This window comes from Lepisma saccharinum, chromosome 6, assembly GCF_977018435.1.
Source record: "Lepisma saccharinum chromosome 6, izLepSacc3.1, whole genome shotgun sequence".
Classification (NCBI taxonomy): Eukaryota; Metazoa; Arthropoda; class Insecta; order Zygentoma; family Lepismatidae; genus Lepisma; species Lepisma saccharinum.
This window is the reverse complement of record NC_139234.1, coordinates 54,856,276-54,862,003: the sequence shown is the minus strand read 5'-3', so window position 1 is coordinate 54,862,003 and position 5,728 is coordinate 54,856,276. Positions and strand designations below refer to the sequence as shown.

At 36.3% G+C, this 5,728-nt stretch overlaps 1 long non-coding RNA gene across 1 annotated transcript; it reads right to left on the bottom strand.

The window, feature by feature from the left end:
* Window positions 1-685: 685 nt before the first annotated feature.
* On the bottom strand, window positions 686-4,026 carry LOC145989399 (uncharacterized). Its single transcript, XR_014441836.1, has 2 exons — window positions 3,874-4,026; window positions 686-941 (listed from the first exon to the last, which is right to left on the bottom strand). It is a non-coding gene; the product is annotated as an uncharacterized LOC145989399 (long non-coding RNA).
* Window positions 4,027-5,728: the final 1,702 nt, after the last annotated feature.

The window sequence follows — 5,728 nt, the reverse complement described above, 5'->3', positions numbered from 1 at the left end:
ATGCACATCTCAAACGGCTGCTGTAATCCAATATCATTACTTTTCTATAGAATTTTATGGGTGACGTGAGATGGCGTCACGTGCAAATATATTGGTTCTATAAAAAGTACATTTTTCTGTCATTATTTTGTTACTGCTTATGCAAAGAAATAAAGCTAAATTAATTCTCGTGGTATTTGATAGAAAGATTCTTACTACAAAAAGGATAAAAGTATAACATTATTTTAACACCAGATGATGACTCACGTCAGATATTCTACACGTTATTATTTTGGAATTTCGAAAAAAATAACTCCTGTAGTTCATACACTGCGGGATGTGCTATTATTCTGAATGTTTATTTCTTATTGGTAGAAAGAGAAATCACTTATTCATATATTCTATCTTACTTTCAAGTCCCTTGAAAATATGCATAAAGACGACATCCTTGGGAGTTGTTAGTTTTTTATATATTCCCTATCTACGTCTCCAAAATACCCACGAGTTTGCACGTGTCGCTTGTATGTTGTTATAGTGATTCCACATTAGTGTAATACTCTTTGAAACTTTAATTAAGAAGGCTGTCAATGTTACATAAAACAGAAGACACAAAAGTTATTTGTGGCCATAACCTTGGGATTATCATCACTAAACCCATACTTGCCTAAACAAATTTAAGGAATTGGAAAACTTGTTATAATTTCAATGAATTAACAAACATTTAATTTAGCTTGCAAAGATCTTTATTGCAATTTAAGAAGAAACGGTTAACATCGTTGATAGTTCCAAAGAAGGCAGAGATTCAGAAATTACTTTCCGTAGAGGTAGGCGCCGTGGTAGGCGTAAGGTGCGGCATAGGCTCCATAGCCATAGTATCCACCATAGAGACCACCATAGTATGGGCTGATGATCTGAGCGGAAGTGGCAGCAACAACAGCCAGGATGGCCAAAACTAGAAGGATCTGTAAAAAACATAAACATAAACATAAACATAAACATAAACATAAACATAACATAACATAATATAAACATAAAACATAACGTATACCACAGATGAGACTAAAAACCTAAACAAGAAATCAAATTTGTGTTTACTTTAATTTTATTTAAACAACCGTTCATAATAGAATCTCCCCAGACATAAAAACTATTCCCTGAGAAATAATGAAATATTATATCTTGGTACGTTGGGTGGTTGAGAGACAATTGATATTCAGTTACAATGCTAAATCCTATAACAACATGGATTTGTAAGATTCTTCTTAAGATTGATTATTCCAAATAATTCATGTCGTCGCTCCATGCCAAAAACCACGAATTTGCAAATACGTCATTTTAATCTAAGTGTAGTTTCCGACTAATTTTTGTTGATAGATTCAAATGCTAACTTTTACGACCTATTTAACCCGGGAGAACGCCCGTGGCGGGGATTAGAAGGCAAATTTTCTTTATTTGCTCGCTTTTTTTCGCACGCATGTTTGTTTGGTTCCTACACCCCACCTTATCCATGATGGACATGTAGAAGACGCACTGGCCAGCCTATAATTTTGTACAGTGGCCTCCTACCATTTATAAAGCCGAGTTTCGTTTCTTGTGCGGTGTTTTTGACCGCGCGCGCCTTCTCGGGTTATAGATTTAACAATAGATCTTTATTGGATTTTCCGTTTTCATTATGAACCCGGAAGAAGATTATCGAATTGATAGACTTCTTGAAAGAGTCGAGGAGGAGGAGAAACATGATAAAGAGCTTGGAAGGCAAATTGAATGAGTAAGGCGACACCTTTTTGGCGACGAAGAATGTGAACCAAAAAAGAAGGAACATTCATCCACTCTTTACTCCGCATCTGCATAGTTCTTTAATGTATGGAATTTGCAAATGGAAATCCTGATGGCGATGAAGAGGATGTAGAGCAAAGAGGTGAAATACATTAAAAAAAGTAGTAGTATACATAGAAAACATACAAATGTAAATACCATTTAGTATCATAAATAATTGTCCTCTTTCTACAACCTTTGCATCAAAGGTATATAAAATTATCCTTTTTTCATAATTATAGCTATTGTATTCTTACAATAAAAAATGAATATAAACAGAAAATGTTACCTATCAAATTTTGGTAAAATCGTGTTTTCTTCGCCTATTATATTCTTACAGAAAGAACAAAACATTTTTTAAAAAAGTGTGAAAACTCATACCAGCTTTATACATTGTATTAAAAAATTAAAATGAATGAAAAAGATACAAGGAAACAAAAAATTACAAAAAAATTTAAAATGTGATGAAACAAGCCCAATAGACATAAATATTCGATTGCGGTCATTTTGACCGCGCGCGCCCTATCGTGTAAAATGTCGCCCCACGCGTTCTCCCAGGTTAACAGTCATAAGAATATACACATTTTACCTATGACGACATTTATCCAATTTAAAACCTTTTTTTACCCAGGATTTCAATATTAAAATGCTTTTATCTCAAAGTAAGGGTTAGCACATTCGTGGTTATGGCATTTGTGCGAAGATATGGAAATTTACTCTGTTGATTATCATTCTTGTATATTCTGGAGAAAGAAAGTAATTACTTTACAATTCTATTTCTGGGGTCTACTGTCTCCAGCTCGTAGATCCCACTTTAGGAACGCAGTAAAACTTCAAGGCATCCATAATACGTAAATATTACATCGCAAAATGAGGAATTTTGAGTCAACAAGCAAAATTAACCAAAATATATTGGTATTTCAGGGGCGAGTTATCGGGTTTAGGACTATAGTCCCCCGTTAAATATGAGCATATAAAAGATAATGGGGGAAATGTTCAGATCCACCATATAGTTATATGTTAGACTCCCTCTTACGAAGAACTAGCAAGGGCTGGTGACACAGTGTCTGTATTAAGAATTAGTAATATGATGCCACACATTTTATCAAAAACAAGAATGAGGACAAGGCCTACAAATCGTGTGGAGACGTAAGACTGCACCACACCGAATGAAATTCACCACTGGGACCTTAAAAATACTCTCGGATGAATTGAAACAGATGTAATTTTCTTCAAAATACAGTTTTGAAGAAAAGCGTTGCCGCAACAGATCCTAGGTCTAGTCGAACTTAAAACTGTTCACGCCTAGATAGAATACCATAGGAGAAGATAGTTGCAATGCAAGATAGGATAAATACACACCAGGTTATTTACTCTGACTGTGATTTAAAACCTCAGGCCATTCGTATAAGATTCCGTCCGTAAGCGATACTGTCCAAGTGTTCTCCCACCCGTACTCGGTCCATTAACCACTACGCTATCGTAGACGTACTCTGTTGTTGCTGTTATTTCATGTAACGGTTTTATTCAGTACTTGACTTGTATTACAAACATATTAACTAGATTAATAGACAATGTCTAGAAGAGAAGTACCCAAGATGCAAGGTCATAATACCTTTCCTATTAGAGTTGCCGCGAGAAGTTTAAGTTTAAGTTTGATACCCGGTGGAGGCACATAGTGGTCCGGATCCCACTTTAAACTGTAGATCCAGTCAAAATTAACCTAACTGTGCATAAAGTGGACTTACAATACCAACGAGACTCTTGGCGTCGCCACGGAGATTAGTTGTTTGTTCGTTTAACAGCTTCGTGTAACCATCATCTAACCATCACGGTTCACATTATGTGGTAGATTTTTTTGTACTTTCTATTTTTACGTCGCTTTGGTGCCCCTTTTGGCTAATCGCGACGATGAGGATGACTGCTGAAATTGACAAATGGACACAGGCCAAACAGGGATAAACCACTCAACGCACCTGGCCACCGAGACGGTATTATGTAGTGAGGAAAAAACTACTTAAACAAGAAAAAACACACATCAGACCAGAAGAAAAGCAAAAATAGATAAACAAAACGTACCAAGTTGTACATGATGGTTCGTGGAACGTCTCTTTCTGCAGATAAAGACTGATGCCGATGGATCAATTACTAGAGTTTATATATGTGAGGGAAACACGGAAGACAGCCAGCACGTTGCAAGATTCAATGTCACGGGTCCAGCCCACCGCTATCAGGCCTTGGTCCTCAGCTGGCTTCGTGTATCCAGCCTGTCCTTGGCCGGTGCTGTGGCAAATTCTGTTTCCATTACGTAGTCGTGCAATCGTCGAGTACAATGGAGTTTAGGCGGGCATAACAATTAGAGGGAAACCCACGATTGGATTCGATTCTAAATTTGGAAATCTCAACAATCAAGGAATCGGTGAAATTTTCCTTGTGTAATAAAATATGAGCAATATTTGACATTGTAGTAAATTTAACGTAACTTTTTACATCTCTTCCTAGTTGTAAAACATTAGAATGAAAGACGTCTGCCGCATTGCCCTGCGTCAGTAAAGGATATTCGAGAATCCGTTACAATATTCCAGAATCTGAAATCCACATGTTCAGAATCCCTTCTAGACGCCAGGGGTCCTGGGTTCGATTCCCGTCCTGGCCATGGGTGTTCTTTGAGAGTATCCCTTCATCAGTTTCATCGTATCATCACTCATCCTCATCGTCGCGATTAGCCAAAAGTGACAGAAAAGCGACCGTAAATAAATAAAATCGAACCAAATTCCTTGTAGATCAGGTATTCTCGAACTTTAAGACTTACGTACAGTCAATGGCAAAGATAATGGTAGCCAATTGTCCACCACTATTTTAATTACCTTTTTATTCTACATTCTGTGTTGTTTTAAGGAATGAAACTATGTTGGTTCAAAGCAGGCTTTGTTCTCTGCTTATTGACGTCATTATTTCAATTCATTGTCATCACTAGGGCAAGGATTTTTATGACAGCATATTTTTTTGTAAGGGTGATGTGTTCCCTAAATATATAGAAATTCATATTGTGAAATTTTGGCAAATTTGGCCATTTCTACGTGATAAAGCATATTTTGATGGATTTTCGGTCATATTCAGCATATTTTCGCTTTTTCAACAAATATATAGTCATTTTCGAAGTGGATTCGTTCTTAGTCCCATGTTAACTCGAGGTTTTTTTTGTACTGCAGCAAAATCTTTTTCATTTTTAATTGGAAATTTACAGAAAGCATTCATTGTGCATTTCAACTCATCAGGGCCCACAAAGTGAACTAAAAATAGTATGTATATGAAAATATTTCAGCATAAGTTAGATATTGATGTTTAAAACAGTCTAGTTATAAGGGCATATTTTTCAAATTATAGTGCATATTTTGTAAAATTTAGTTCCTTAGAGCATATTTTATTTTGCATATTTTGGTGATTTTTAGCTCATAAAAATCATAGTCCTAGTCATCACATTGTGTAATACAGACCGAATTAAAATGATGGTGGACAATTCGTCTACTTTTTCTTTCGCCGTTGGGTGTACCACTAAACCAAAATTCAAGTAATGCTACTGAGTTTTCAATCCTGATATTTACATTGCACGATTACACAAACGAGTAACTAATGATTATACAATTACTAATACTGTAATAGTAGATTGCTGCAGGGAGAGAATTTCGCTCGAGCGCCAATTGAGAGCTTCTTTGCTCGAGCGATTAACGCTCGAACAGGCAAAACGAGCGATGTACACTCGAAGCCCAGTAGTACACGTGTAACCGTAATTTGTCTGTTGTAGTGGGCTCTCAAGTATGGATCGTGAAGTGAAAGACGCAGAGAAATTGATGCTTAAGTGAACATAGTCATTATATACATGTTAAAGTGTATCTTACGAATACACAAAGACGTCCTGGTCTATTTAAAGGCA